The sequence below is a fragment of the Bombus terrestris genome, chromosome 15, assembly GCF_910591885.1.
Source record: "Bombus terrestris chromosome 15, iyBomTerr1.2, whole genome shotgun sequence".
Lineage (NCBI taxonomy): Eukaryota > Metazoa > Arthropoda > Insecta > Hymenoptera > Apidae > Bombus > Bombus terrestris.
The window spans coordinates 3252756-3265316 of record NC_063283.1 but is presented as its reverse complement, the minus strand read 5'-3'; the positions used below and the strand labels follow the sequence as shown (position 1 = coordinate 3265316).

Genomic DNA, 12561 nt, shown 5'->3' with positions numbered 1-12561 from the left:
ATCGCCTATAACAGAATTATAGGAAAGTACAGGAAGTAAAACACGACAGACACCGAATGTGATAGACATTTTGCCCTATTCCATTATGGTGGCGAGCGTGTTAAGCGTTAATAAGTGTTAAATATGGTCCCATTAAATATTGATTTTGTCAATATAATGGATAATTGTCTGTTTAAATGCTTATCGAGATCGATGTCCTAATTGTTTTCAGCCCTTGAAAATCATGCTTCGTGAAAAGAAGCGAGATCGCATTTTTCATAGATTTCTGCCGGTATTTTACAGAAAACAGTCTTCTGCGTTTTTGTTTGTCTCCTACCATACGAAAGATATTTTTAACATAAAATAGATTTTCATTATTGTGGTAAACATCCTTTCTTCGTGTATACTACAGGATAATTGCTTTTTTTTTATGTGACAGCTAGACAGCAATTGCTACGCAATCGTTGCGTATTTTTCTCGAGCGACGGGAACGATACGGATTAATTAACGTTTTTGCTGTGAAAATCAATCTACGAAGAGACGCGTCATTCACGACGCTTCGCGACGCCTGGCCTTCGAATAGCTGGCGTAGATGACGTCAGGCCCTTCTAAACAGGAGGGGCCCGGGCGACTAAACATGGCCGTAGATTTAGGCGACCAATCGCCAACAGCCAGCACCAGTCCCCCTTTCTAAACCGTCCATGGTCCTAAAAAGACCCCCACGAATTTCGGATTCGAACCGAATGGCCGACTTAAAATGGCCACACGACAACCTTCGACGATTCTTAGATTACGCTGCCGTTTTCCGATTAACTGGCCCTTAACGCGTAACACGTACATTTTCATAAATCGTTCCCTCCAAACGCAAAAAGATAACAAAGTTACATAAGCAGAATATTATCATCGATACTACGTACACGCGAAGCGACGAATCAAGCAAACAAATATAAATTACGAAAACTATACATGTTTCTACAAACTTCCATATCCAACTTTATCCAAACAAATACGCATGTTTGTGGAAAAGAAACGCCGTATAAATCTAAAATTATAATTATTCGTATAGTGGAATAATCGTAAAATGAAAGATGAAAAATAATAGTTTATTTAATTTTCCGTGTTCAGAAGTGCAAACGGCGTGGCTAATAAGCGAATCGCGTTTCAAATTCGACTAAAAAAAAAAAAAACCTTAATATCGTACTACATCGACGGTGGCCGCCACATTTCGTGGAATTTTGATTTCGCCGTCTGTAATAATCAATTTTTGTTCTTGACGAGATCAACGTGATTTCGAAGCGACGCTATTACACGACGATCTACTTGATTATATTTGATCAACGTTGATACTACGATGCAGTTTTGAAAAGTGAATAATCATGGTCGGAGTAACTTCCTTGCTGATAAATATGCGTACCTCGTAGTCAAATGACGACGAATGACAAAAAGTCTGACACGTCTTTCGTGTCTTCTTGTTCCGCCCCTTGGATCCTCCTTCGACTTAAATTTCACGACGAAACGATGGCCGAGCGAGTGGATCGATCGATGCATTCATTAGACCAATTATCGTCGTTCCAGCGCGACGCGCTCGTCGATCGCAAATATTTACGCGCCGAGCACGCAGCATTAATATTTATTGCATGCAAACTACTCTGCCGACCTCGGTGTATCAGCGTCGTTTTCGCAACGATTGGTCCAATTTCCGCGGTATCCGATCCGTCTTTGCCATCGTCTCGATCCATTCTCTTTGGAACAGCTCGGATCTACGAATGAAGCAGAATCGAGCGGAATGTTCGAGGAAAATCGAGTCACCGAACGGACGAATTTTAAAGGTGTCGTGTTTCCGGAGCCGACCGCCGATTTTGAAAAACGACATCACGCTGATCTTCGGCGAAGGAATAGAAAAATTAAAGAAACGTCATATCCAAGCGTATTACAAATAATATGATCATAAATAGTTAAAGCAAAGAGTAGAGACATTAATTAAATACATTAGCATACGAGGTCAGCTTGGAAGCCATTGATTAACTGTAGCTGTAAAGTGAAAAGTAACGTACGTTGAACGTTATAATTTTTCAAAAATTTCCTTTGAATCTATGTTAATTGCATTTTCTCGGAATAATGAAATTTATGAGGGTAACTTGTTTCCTTGATGAATTCAATACTAATCACACATCCAAATAACGTAATCGAGAGACTCGCAAGAAGCAGCGTTGATTAGATTGGCTTCTTAGAGGCTCATATACATATCCGTGTACAGTGCCGGACTGAAGAAAGTTAAAAATTCATACTTGTGCATAATAACTACGTTACATTAACAACAACTACATAACATGTACATACTTATTAGGTATATTATACCATACATAGGCATATATTAGCTATATTAATTCATAATTCTTTCTCTTCTCATCGATTCTAACTTTCTTCTTTTTTTCTAAAATTGTCCCGCTCTTTCTACCGTTTATCTTTCAAACTTTCTTATCTCTTCGTCTTATTGTTGGATAATTAATATAATCTTCGCTATTACAACACGCACGCGTCTCTCGGTCTTACGATTAAAATTCTACTACGAGTAAATTGTGAAAAATATGAAAAATTCCGAATGTTCCTGATGGAACGACCAGATGTATACATATGCAGCTAAGGCTATAGCGGTTTCTTTCAGGCGCTTCGAACAGAGGTGAACACCGAGCTAGTCCCGGCGTGTGGTAATCGTCGTTTGCAAGATGTTTACGTAATTTCACCTTTTTTCGCATGCATCTCCGCTGATCGGGCACCCGCTTCCCCTCTCCTGTGGTGTCGTGTTCCCCTCCTTGGCTCTCAACCTCTTTACCGATGCACGCGAGAAGCGGTTTATAATACCGCCATTAATGGACGTCGTCGTGTTTCTCACGACACGGACAAAGTTAAAGTTTCTCTCTTCCCCTTCGTTCTTGTCCTTTTTCTCAAAATGAATCAGACTCCAGCGCCTTTCCACCGATCGAGCGCTCCAAACTTTTCAACGATCGCGTGCCACTCGCTGGAGAACGTAAACCGAAGCATCGAGTAGCCGCGGCGCCGATTCATGCCTCGACAAGCCAGGGTCGCCGCGCAACCACTCTACGAAAGCGAGTAAAAGTATCATTCAACGACGTCGATCGAAGCTACGCGGCCCTTTTGTCCGTTTCGATTCCAGCGATTCGATCGTTCGAAGAGTCTTAATACTCAAAAGTCACGTGTCTCCATCGTCTTTGAGTCGCAACCTCTCGCATCCTTTCGGAGTGGTCGAATGATCTGCAACCCCTTTACGAAGAAAAATCATGATCGTCGAATTGCGTGGAGAATAATGCAAATTATCGGAGTGAAAGTATCGTTCGATGACTATTGTTCGATCGAGATTTACGGCTCCTTCTTTTAGATTGCAGAAATTTGATGGTCCGACGAATTTTAATACTCGTCACGTTTCTCAATTCTGTTTGAATCGCAACCCCTGTTAAAACAGTCGAATAATCCGCAACCTCTCTATGAACAAAAAACACGAACGTCGAACTGTGCGTAGAATAACGCAAATATATCGCACTAAGATATACATACGTGACTCAACGATCGAGTCTGTCGATCGAAGCTCAGGACTCTTTTATCGATTTCTAGGACTCTACCAATTTGATAGTTGATAGGTGAAAGACTTGTAATCCTTACGTATAAGTTAACGTTTTGTCTGGCGACTTTCCATCTAGGTAAAAAAGTAGTTTTAATATAACGCGACAATTCGACCATACTGAAATAAACAAGCGCCAAAGATATTCAACTAAACTTGCGATGGCGATTCTCCAGGAAACTTTGCATCCCCTGTTGGATTTATGACTCACGGGCTGGAAAACCGAGCTTTAAACGCATAGTCACTTGGCAACGTACACGTACTGTGAGACTTGTGCGATGCTTTTTTCAATTTCTTTCTGTCTTACGTATACATTTAGCTATTCAGCAACAAACTCTCCCTGCGAACAAAAGTCACGCGGATCATTAATAGCTCCTTACAGTCTTACTGCGTTGAAACAAATATTAATGCCTAAAACAGCCACGTTTCTAGCGAAACGTGTTGAGAACTCTTTCGTGGATCTTCAGCGTGGTTGGAAGGAAATTCAATGGAAATATAGAAGAAAAATACGCTATTCGGATTGGAGCAAAGTACGAAAAATTCGCGTTACCGTGAGAAGCGACTGCACGTAGAAAATAGGTGTTCTCACGCGGCACGTCACGAGCCTCGCGTGGACAAAATTTTTCACGCGGTCGCGTAAGATCGTCGCTCTCCTGCTTTCTCTCTTTCCTCCTTCCATCTTCTCTATTCCCCTTATCCTATCCGTGTTCCCCTTGGGCCGGCCCTCTTCTCGTTTATTTCCATCGACTGTCTTCTCATCACGAGCGACGCGAACAGCAGCCGTGCGTGAGCTCCAACTTTTTGTCGGCCGTCGACCGGCCGCCGTTCTCAATGATTCCAAACCCGTTTCCACGCACGTACACGCGTCCCCATCTCCGTCTTAGACCGCGTTCCTTCGCAAACAACATGCAACAGCGTCACCGGAAATTTTGGTGTCTTTACTCGTAACATAGTCGTAACATAGATCGAAGACGAAGAGGAAAGTTTCGATCGTGGTGCTCGCGGCCAGTTCTCGATTCGAGGCATCTCCTCGTTCCTTTTATATCGAAGCTGCTGCTAGCTGATCGGAGCAATGATAGGCTGTGACGTCCTGCTTCCTGGACGGGAAACAGGGTCTGCCGTTCCTCCGAGAAGAACAGATTTATAATAATTATCTGAAAAGAACGAAACGCATGCTCTCTCCAACAAATTACAGGGGAGGGTATTAGTACGGCGAGGCATGGCATGGCATGGCATCGAGCTTGACGGTAGGTCAGTACCTTCTGCCTATTCGAAGCCCTCACGCCGCGCCACGCCGCTCCTTTCTTTTTCTCCCTCCGGTGATCCCCTTACCGCTTCTGCCGCTCTCGGTGGTTCAGCTCTGCTCGAACCAACCCGGTCATTCGAACCGACCAAACTGGTTTCGCCTCGTTTTCCGATGTCGCACCGTGTATTTGATAGATTTCTGCTTCGTCCCGATCACGCTCCGTGAATTCGACTTCTCCGGGTCTTCGAAAAGTCCTAACCCAAATGAAACTGCTTGTGCCTCGTTTTCCGATATCGCGCCGATACGATATCGTACGACCCGATACATCTTTTTACATCTTTATAGTTGCTTTATAGTTGCTTTATAACACGCCCCGTGAATTCGAGTTCCGCTGGTTTTCCAACCGTCGCTGACAAGTTCTTCCAACTTCTTCAAAAATTGTAGATTCCACGGATTGTGAGATCGTTACGCCACTTATGAGCGTGAGTATGCTCGTCGAATTAACCATCGGTAAACCTACTTGATGATAATTCCACCTCGTTCGAGGTCGAGCCGAAGGCAGGTGTGCGAAACCGTTGCGTGGAGAGTTTTTAACAAACCTTCGGTTTAAGTCGATCCTTGGCAAGCCTGAGAATCGGTTGGAATTTTGCAGGAGCCGGTTCGATGCGCCGGTGTACACCGCGACCCGACTTAATGAAAAATAATCTAGATTCCGGATAAGGGTGGAAACGAGAGCTCGTTGGTCGTTATTGCCACGCTCATCTAGATAGACGCCACCTTAAAATTCACTGGCATAGGTGTCGTTAATTACGCGGATCGTCCTTCCTGTCGGTGTTTCGCCAATTCTTCTCTCCCCTTCAATGGCCACTGAAACAGATAACGTCTCTTAGAACGTTATATCCTAAACGTCATCGACGAAACACGGAAGAATTCTATTCGCGAATCTGAATTTATCAACGAGCTACGACAGTTTATACGATCGAAGTTCGTACAACGGGAACTCGCTAATTCTCCTCGTCATCTATTATTTCTCGTTTACATGGTAGGAGGTTTCACACAAGTGAAATAAACCAGCGAAAGTTCACTTAACGCGTTCGGTGGGAAGTGGACGCGCGTATTTAGGAAGAAGCTTTTCGTTGACGTATCGTCGATATACGTAGCGACACAATTTTTTGCAATACCTCTCAACGATCTAACGCGTGTTCCAATAGTTCTTAGAGTCGACTCAAAGGAAAACTAGCTTTTTATATTTTCTTCGAGGAAAATAGGAACCGTGGAAATGCTCCCGAATTAAACGCGTTAACCGAGCATTAACTAAACCTTCGTCGAAATAGAGTAGAGTTCAGATAAAAGAAATTAATTTCCGCCGCGAGTGTCTATCCGCTTAGTTAATTAGCCAGATAAACTAGCCATATCGATTAAATTTCGCTACAGTGAAGCGTACAATATAACTATCGGAACTAAGGAACGAAAAAATCCATCGAACGAACGGCTACGTCGACCCTTGCGCCATCGTCGCCAGCGCTCCCTCGCTTTATCTAATTATCCGCTCGCGTCTCTACGCGTCCCTTCTTTTTTTCATTTGCCGTGCTTGTAACATATTCTACCAAGGGGGCAGTTGGCCGGAGGACATAATAAATTCCAGTGGCGGCTTTTCCCCGCTCGCGGCTTCCGACACACAGAGCCGAGTCTCTTCTCTTTGGCCTCGTCATCGGCCACTCTTGTCTCCGTCTCGGTCGCTCGCCAGCCAGCGCATCTGGACGTCTCTCGTTTGTCGCCGTAAACGGAGGAAACGCCGAGGAAGACGCGAAATATGGAAAAGGGAAGAGGTTGAAGAGAAACAGAGAGAAAGAGAGAGAGGAGAGTCGGGTCGCCTGGCGCGTAATTGAAACGTCCTGTACACGCCTATAACGCAGGAGGAACGCTGTTGCAGTTCATCAGTCATTCCGGGAGTATACGGCAGTCATCGCGGATGCATTTGCAACCCCACAGAGCGCGAAATGACGTGGGTGGTAGGGTGATGGAAGCAGCGGGAGTGGAGCGCAGCCGGGGGTGTGCTCGCGCCCCCGTTCGTCCCGATTCGCCCCGGTTCAGCCCCGGTTCGTGAAGGGAGACCAGGAGAGCGGAAAGGGAGAGGATAAGGGAGGATATATATTCGCGTATACCTACGGTTCGCGTATACGTACTCGTGGGGTAGGTCGTGATTGCTCGACGATACAAAGGATGGACAGAACCCCCCTGGGCACCCTTCCCTATTACGCCCGTGAAACTCCTCCGGTGGCACGAACGGTTCGCCCTCCAAACCAACCGATAAGACAAAGACCGACCGAAGGAGACGGGGGATACCGGTAAATTGAACTAGCCGCCGAAGACGCACCGCTCTGGGCACGCTTCCGCCCTCCTGTCACAGTCGCGGAATTTCCTCTCTTTCTCTGTTTATCTACACAGAATCGTGCGAATATTCGTCCGCTCGTAGCATTCGATTTTTCAAACACGTTACCACGTGTCTCTGGTGGAAAAATTGGGAATTTTTACGAATGTTACCTTCGCCTATTAATATTAATATAATATGCAAAGAGTTGTTTCTGTGCTTTCGACTTTAATTTCATGTACGTATTTGTATGTGAATATCTACCATAGAAAATATTCATGAATATATTAGATGCACCAAATCTACCAAATCTACCAAATCAGAGAAACAATCTCAAAGTTCAATATCTCGTCAACAAACTCCATTTTGGCATTAAATTAATTCGATTTTGTGTTTCTTCGCTCTCGCATTTTTAACAGATGTTAACCACGTTACTTATATACATGGACTGTTATTAATTAATTTATTATTAATCTTTTGTAACCACTCTATGTGTCTCCATCTCATCTCGAGTCTCTTCCGTCCATTTCATTTCCCTTTTTCCCCTCAGTGTTATGCTTTCGCCCTTCCAATTCTTCGTCGACCACGTCGCTGGTTCCTCTTCCCGTTGCCTCGTTGTCGCCGCAACGCAGGGATCGTCTTTGACAATTTAATAACGTTCAACTCTCGCCGCTTCTCCGCCTCTCCGACTTCCACTTTCGCGTTAATCCCGCGCCACAGGGTGGCTCGCCGTGGCATAGACGAAATTATCGGGGTCCGAAAGACAGAGGGTCGTTCCTCGCGAAGGAACGTTTGGCAGAGGCTGCGCCGGCTACGGAAATTCGTCGGAGCATTGTTTTTGAAGTTTCAATTAAAGGCGGATGCGTGGGTCGGCGAGGACCAACGTTTTGCAGACGTTGCACCGGATCTCGGATCTTGGCGAAAATTGTACAGTCGCCGCGCGTTCGTCGCGTTTTGCCGAGAAAGCAGCGATTGTACGAGTGGATGGATCTCCAGAGGCGTGCTCGCTAATTGGATTAATTCCGATGGCATTTTTCCGCGTTACCCTTCGAGCCGTGTAGACGAAATAAATAACGCGAATTACGTGAATCACGTAAATCGTAATGAATAGTCAGTAACGGCCGGGAATTTCTTTCAACTATACGAGACTTAGCGCTCCAACTTGAACGCGCGTACACGATACAGCCTTTAATGTTATCTGGAAATTCTCAAGTTGGCGTATATTTTATATTTTATTACTTTCAGATTCGATGATTACTACTGTCAAGCTAACTAAGCACTGCTACTTGCTAACATTATTTAATGGCGGTTTTCTACTGGTGTCAGACTGGAAGACGAACTAAATCGACTCTATTTTCTACAAGATTCTTTTAATTTCGATAGCGGGCTTACGCATGATCAATCTTATATTTTCCAGAAACTGGAATGATTAACCTCGATGAAGCTGACCAGTTTGATCTCTAAATGGTTCATCAGTGCTTATTATACGTAGGAATACTTATTCGTTTCTACATATATTTCAATGTACATATTCGCTCTATCAACGCAATGTAGCAACCACAAATGAGTTATTAACGTTATTCACTATATCTATTCATTACCCATACTATCGGCGTAATAGCCAAAAATAAATTCCTAGTGTAGTTTGTCTTTTACCTTCTTTCATATTAAGGCCTATTATTTATTACACTTAACTGCTGTAAGATATAACATACTATACTACACAATACTATATTACGCTACAAGATAAGCTAAATCTATAAGTACAACGGAACTAAGCATCTTTTCGAAGCGAAGACATATAGAAAATAATGACAAAACAATTCACTAAATCATCTTTCTCCGACTTTATATAACGCGTGACGATAGAATCTAAAAATGCTTTATAATATGCAGAAAAGTTTAGGGGTGAAAATGAACGGTTGTGCCGTTACAAAATCGGCATCTAAAGGGTTAGAGATGCCGATTAAAACTAACGTTCCGCGTGATAATTAACGCGTTAAGTTTGCATTGTCCGTGGACCCTTCGTTCGGCCAAGTTCAGATCTCAGATAGAAGGAAGATTTTCGCATCGTCGGGGACGAGCCATTGCCGGGAAAACGAAACGCAAAGCGGAGCAGGAACGCGGAAAGAAGAAAAGAGACGGAAACCCGCTAATAAAAGCACCCCGCAATGAGAAAGTCTTGAACTGCCGGCAAATGAGACGTTACCCGAGCTCCCAGTTACGAGTTACGTATGCGTTGGCGCTTTGTACGAGCCAACCAGTTCCTTCTTCGTTTATTCTCGCGCCCCGCCATTTCTCACTTTTATTCCTGCACAGCGATTCCGTTAAAGTTTCCCTCATTTCCGTCTTCTATAGGAATTATATTGTAATCGAAGTAATTTGCGAAAACTACACCATGGTGCTGGCAGAGAGAGATCGTAGATTGAGAAAAATAAAAGCCAACAACGGGGCAATCGCCAAGCGAACTCATCGAGTTCTACACGCCACGCGATATCGTGTGTCCTCGCGGGCTTCCTCCTCGACCTTTCCGGATAACGCGCCGTTCCCTTTCGCACCTGCCGAGCTATTGCGTACAATTTCGCTGCCTCTTCACCACGTTGAGCAACAGTTCGTCGTTAAATGTCGAAATTTCACAGCCTTTTATTTGTGCAGCTAAAAATAACCGCTGTATCGAAGATACGTTAGTGCCGAGACTCGTAGATTGAAAAATTCTCCGAATTAGAACCGTTTTTCTTCGATGCTGGCTCGTGGAAGCGCTGGAAAAAACTTTCACTTAACATCCACGACTTTCATAAATACTACTCGTATGACGTAATTTGTATTTTTAATTATATTACAGTCGATTATATCTAACAATTTAATCTTTATGTATAACTCTACCAACATGTTATATACGAGGCGTGTGACAACGTATAATTACGCGCGTTATAGAAAACATTTAGGAATATCATTAAACGCTGTAATGCGACGCAATTGTCACGAAACCGCTTGTACTTAAATTATTTACAACGGAATAATCCTGAAACTACTAGTTTACTTTTTATATCGATTATATATGTATATAAAAAGCACTGGATGCAAGCAACAGAAACCGGACTACGCGTGTAACGTTACTGTTCGCGCGAAGCGGATTTTTACGCTGTTCATCAAGAATAATTAACAACCGCAGAACGAACAACTGAATTATAGGATTAATTGGAAAGGAACGATTCATCCTTAGTCGCGATCAAGCATTCGAATAGAACAATGCAGAGAGGGAAAATTCATTCTATTAGAAACGTGAGAGCTATTTCATGTATGTATACGTATTTCGCGAACGTTTCTGACAAATTCAAAGTAAAAGATTCTAAGCATTACAGGATATACAAAGCGGCGAATTTGCATCGCAACTCGACGTTATCTCAATCGCTCGTTTTTCTATATTATCTTCGTATATTATTATTTCAATTATCTCAACTAGCCCAAGTCCGCTAAATTTACATGCTGGTCCGGCATGTAATAATTCAAGGCTGAAAAGTAGCAGCGGGGTTAATCCTGAGTGTAACAGCGGCGCGCAACAACGTTTCCCTCGCTTCGATTTCCGCGAAAGGGCCGTCTCTCCTTTGTCGCATTAACGAACGTCCGCGATAAATTCAGCGAGGACTGCGCCGTGCGCGCTTCGTGTCGCGACAATAAAACGCTGATGAGTTCTTAAGAATGCTCGTCGTACAATGAGTCCCGCGTACGAATTACTCGCCGTCTTCCTCTTCTTCGTGCTAGCCAGCTTCTCCGTAGAATTTCAATTTCTCGCGCGTGCGATTGGGAAAGAACCGTGCGAAATAATCGACGCCTGGCGAAAGCAATCGCACGGACGCTAAACGTACTTTGAGTAGAACAGATTAGGTATTTTTTTGTTCGTGGCGTCGGTGATTCGAGGGGAAAAAAATTTAGCTTGTTGAAAACAAGCTTTATCTGGCTACGGTGTTGCACCGCGCGGGAGGGCCGCTCGTTCGTTCACGATAAGCCTTATCGAAATAATTGCCTTATCTGAAAATGTCCATTGCTCTTCTCGCGAAAATCCCTGAATAGGTGCAGACGAATCGTCGAAAGTCGCTACCGATTGATATATAGTAATATTATATGTATAATATTCGTAATGTTTCAGTATAATGGAAATTATACTAATTTCCCATTACCGATCGTGTCAATTTCTGCTTAAATAACTTGAATAAATAGCTTGCTGCTATTTGACATGTAATAGCGTTCTATCTATTCTATCTACCTGTAGTAGAGTTTATTTTTGTAAGATATTCATTATCTGTTTTCAAATCGTGGAAATGCATTACGAGAGCAGAGGGTATAGTTACGATTTACGATTTAATTAAATATAAAACACTAAAGGAACGGTACTCGTAAGAATTGTGATACGTGACTCAAGTCAAAAGCTGGAAATCTTGACTCGCAACGCTACTATTTTTATCCCGCCAATTGAAGGTCTTTTCCCCTAAAACAACACTTGAGCGTGTTTCTCTTTTTTGGGAAAACGAATGGGGAATTTTAAAAATTCATCGATGGTATCGAAATACGATTGGATCAGAAACGATATACGAACAACGTAGCATTTCTTTGGCCAATAAATTTTTTAACGAAACAATCGTTATGTTACGTAATTGCTGCAAGTTGTCTCGAGTATCAGCAATTATATCATAACAGAGCTGTATTCAAGTAGACTATGATGTAGGATCTTGATAAAAACAGTTTTTTCTCTAGAGAAAGATAAAAATCAATAATTTTATACAAAAATGTAATATCAAGAGAATATCAAAATGTATATAATTTTAGCTAGAACTATACAGACGATCAAAACTTTTCGATGGTTTTAGATAGCTACGAGACGCAGTGTATAACGAAATCACCGACTTTGGTCGCTCGTACTCGATTCGTCGATTTACTTTTGATGCGCTCAGGGTTACGCGAATCGCAAAAAATATTCGAAGCACTCTCGAACCGGAGCCTTGAACGAGTTTGTTTGCGAGGGCCGCGTTATCGGTGCAGTCGACACGCCGGTTATTTTTTGCGGAAGACGACAAGCGTCGATCGAGCTTTACAAATGTGGACTGCGGTCACGCGGACAGACATCATCGTGAAAAATTGGCGCAACTTTTCGTAAGAGCGCGATAACACGGTGATATCGTTGTTTTTAAACAATCGAAACATACGGCAAGACCTTAAAAATAACTTAGAGAAAACGATGTCCTTCGTCTGAATCCATCGACTGTATCGATACGATGATTAGTAAAAATGGACAGCGTCGAACAATCGTCTAGCTAAGTTTCTTATCGCGAA

At 43.1% G+C, this 12561-nt stretch overlaps 2 long non-coding RNA genes across 6 annotated transcripts in view; one reads left to right on the top strand and one right to left on the bottom strand.

Moving 5' to 3' along the window:
* LOC125386453 overlaps positions 1-12561 on the top strand; it is an 88644-nt gene that overhangs the window by 55233 nt on the left and 20850 nt on the right. The window lies entirely within an intron of this gene.
* On the bottom strand, positions 995-4764 carry LOC125386455. The gene is made up of 3 exons (XR_007226616.1): positions 4167-4764; positions 3553-3956; positions 995-3480 (listed from the first exon to the last, which is right to left on the bottom strand). It is a non-coding gene; the product is annotated as an uncharacterized LOC125386455 (long non-coding RNA).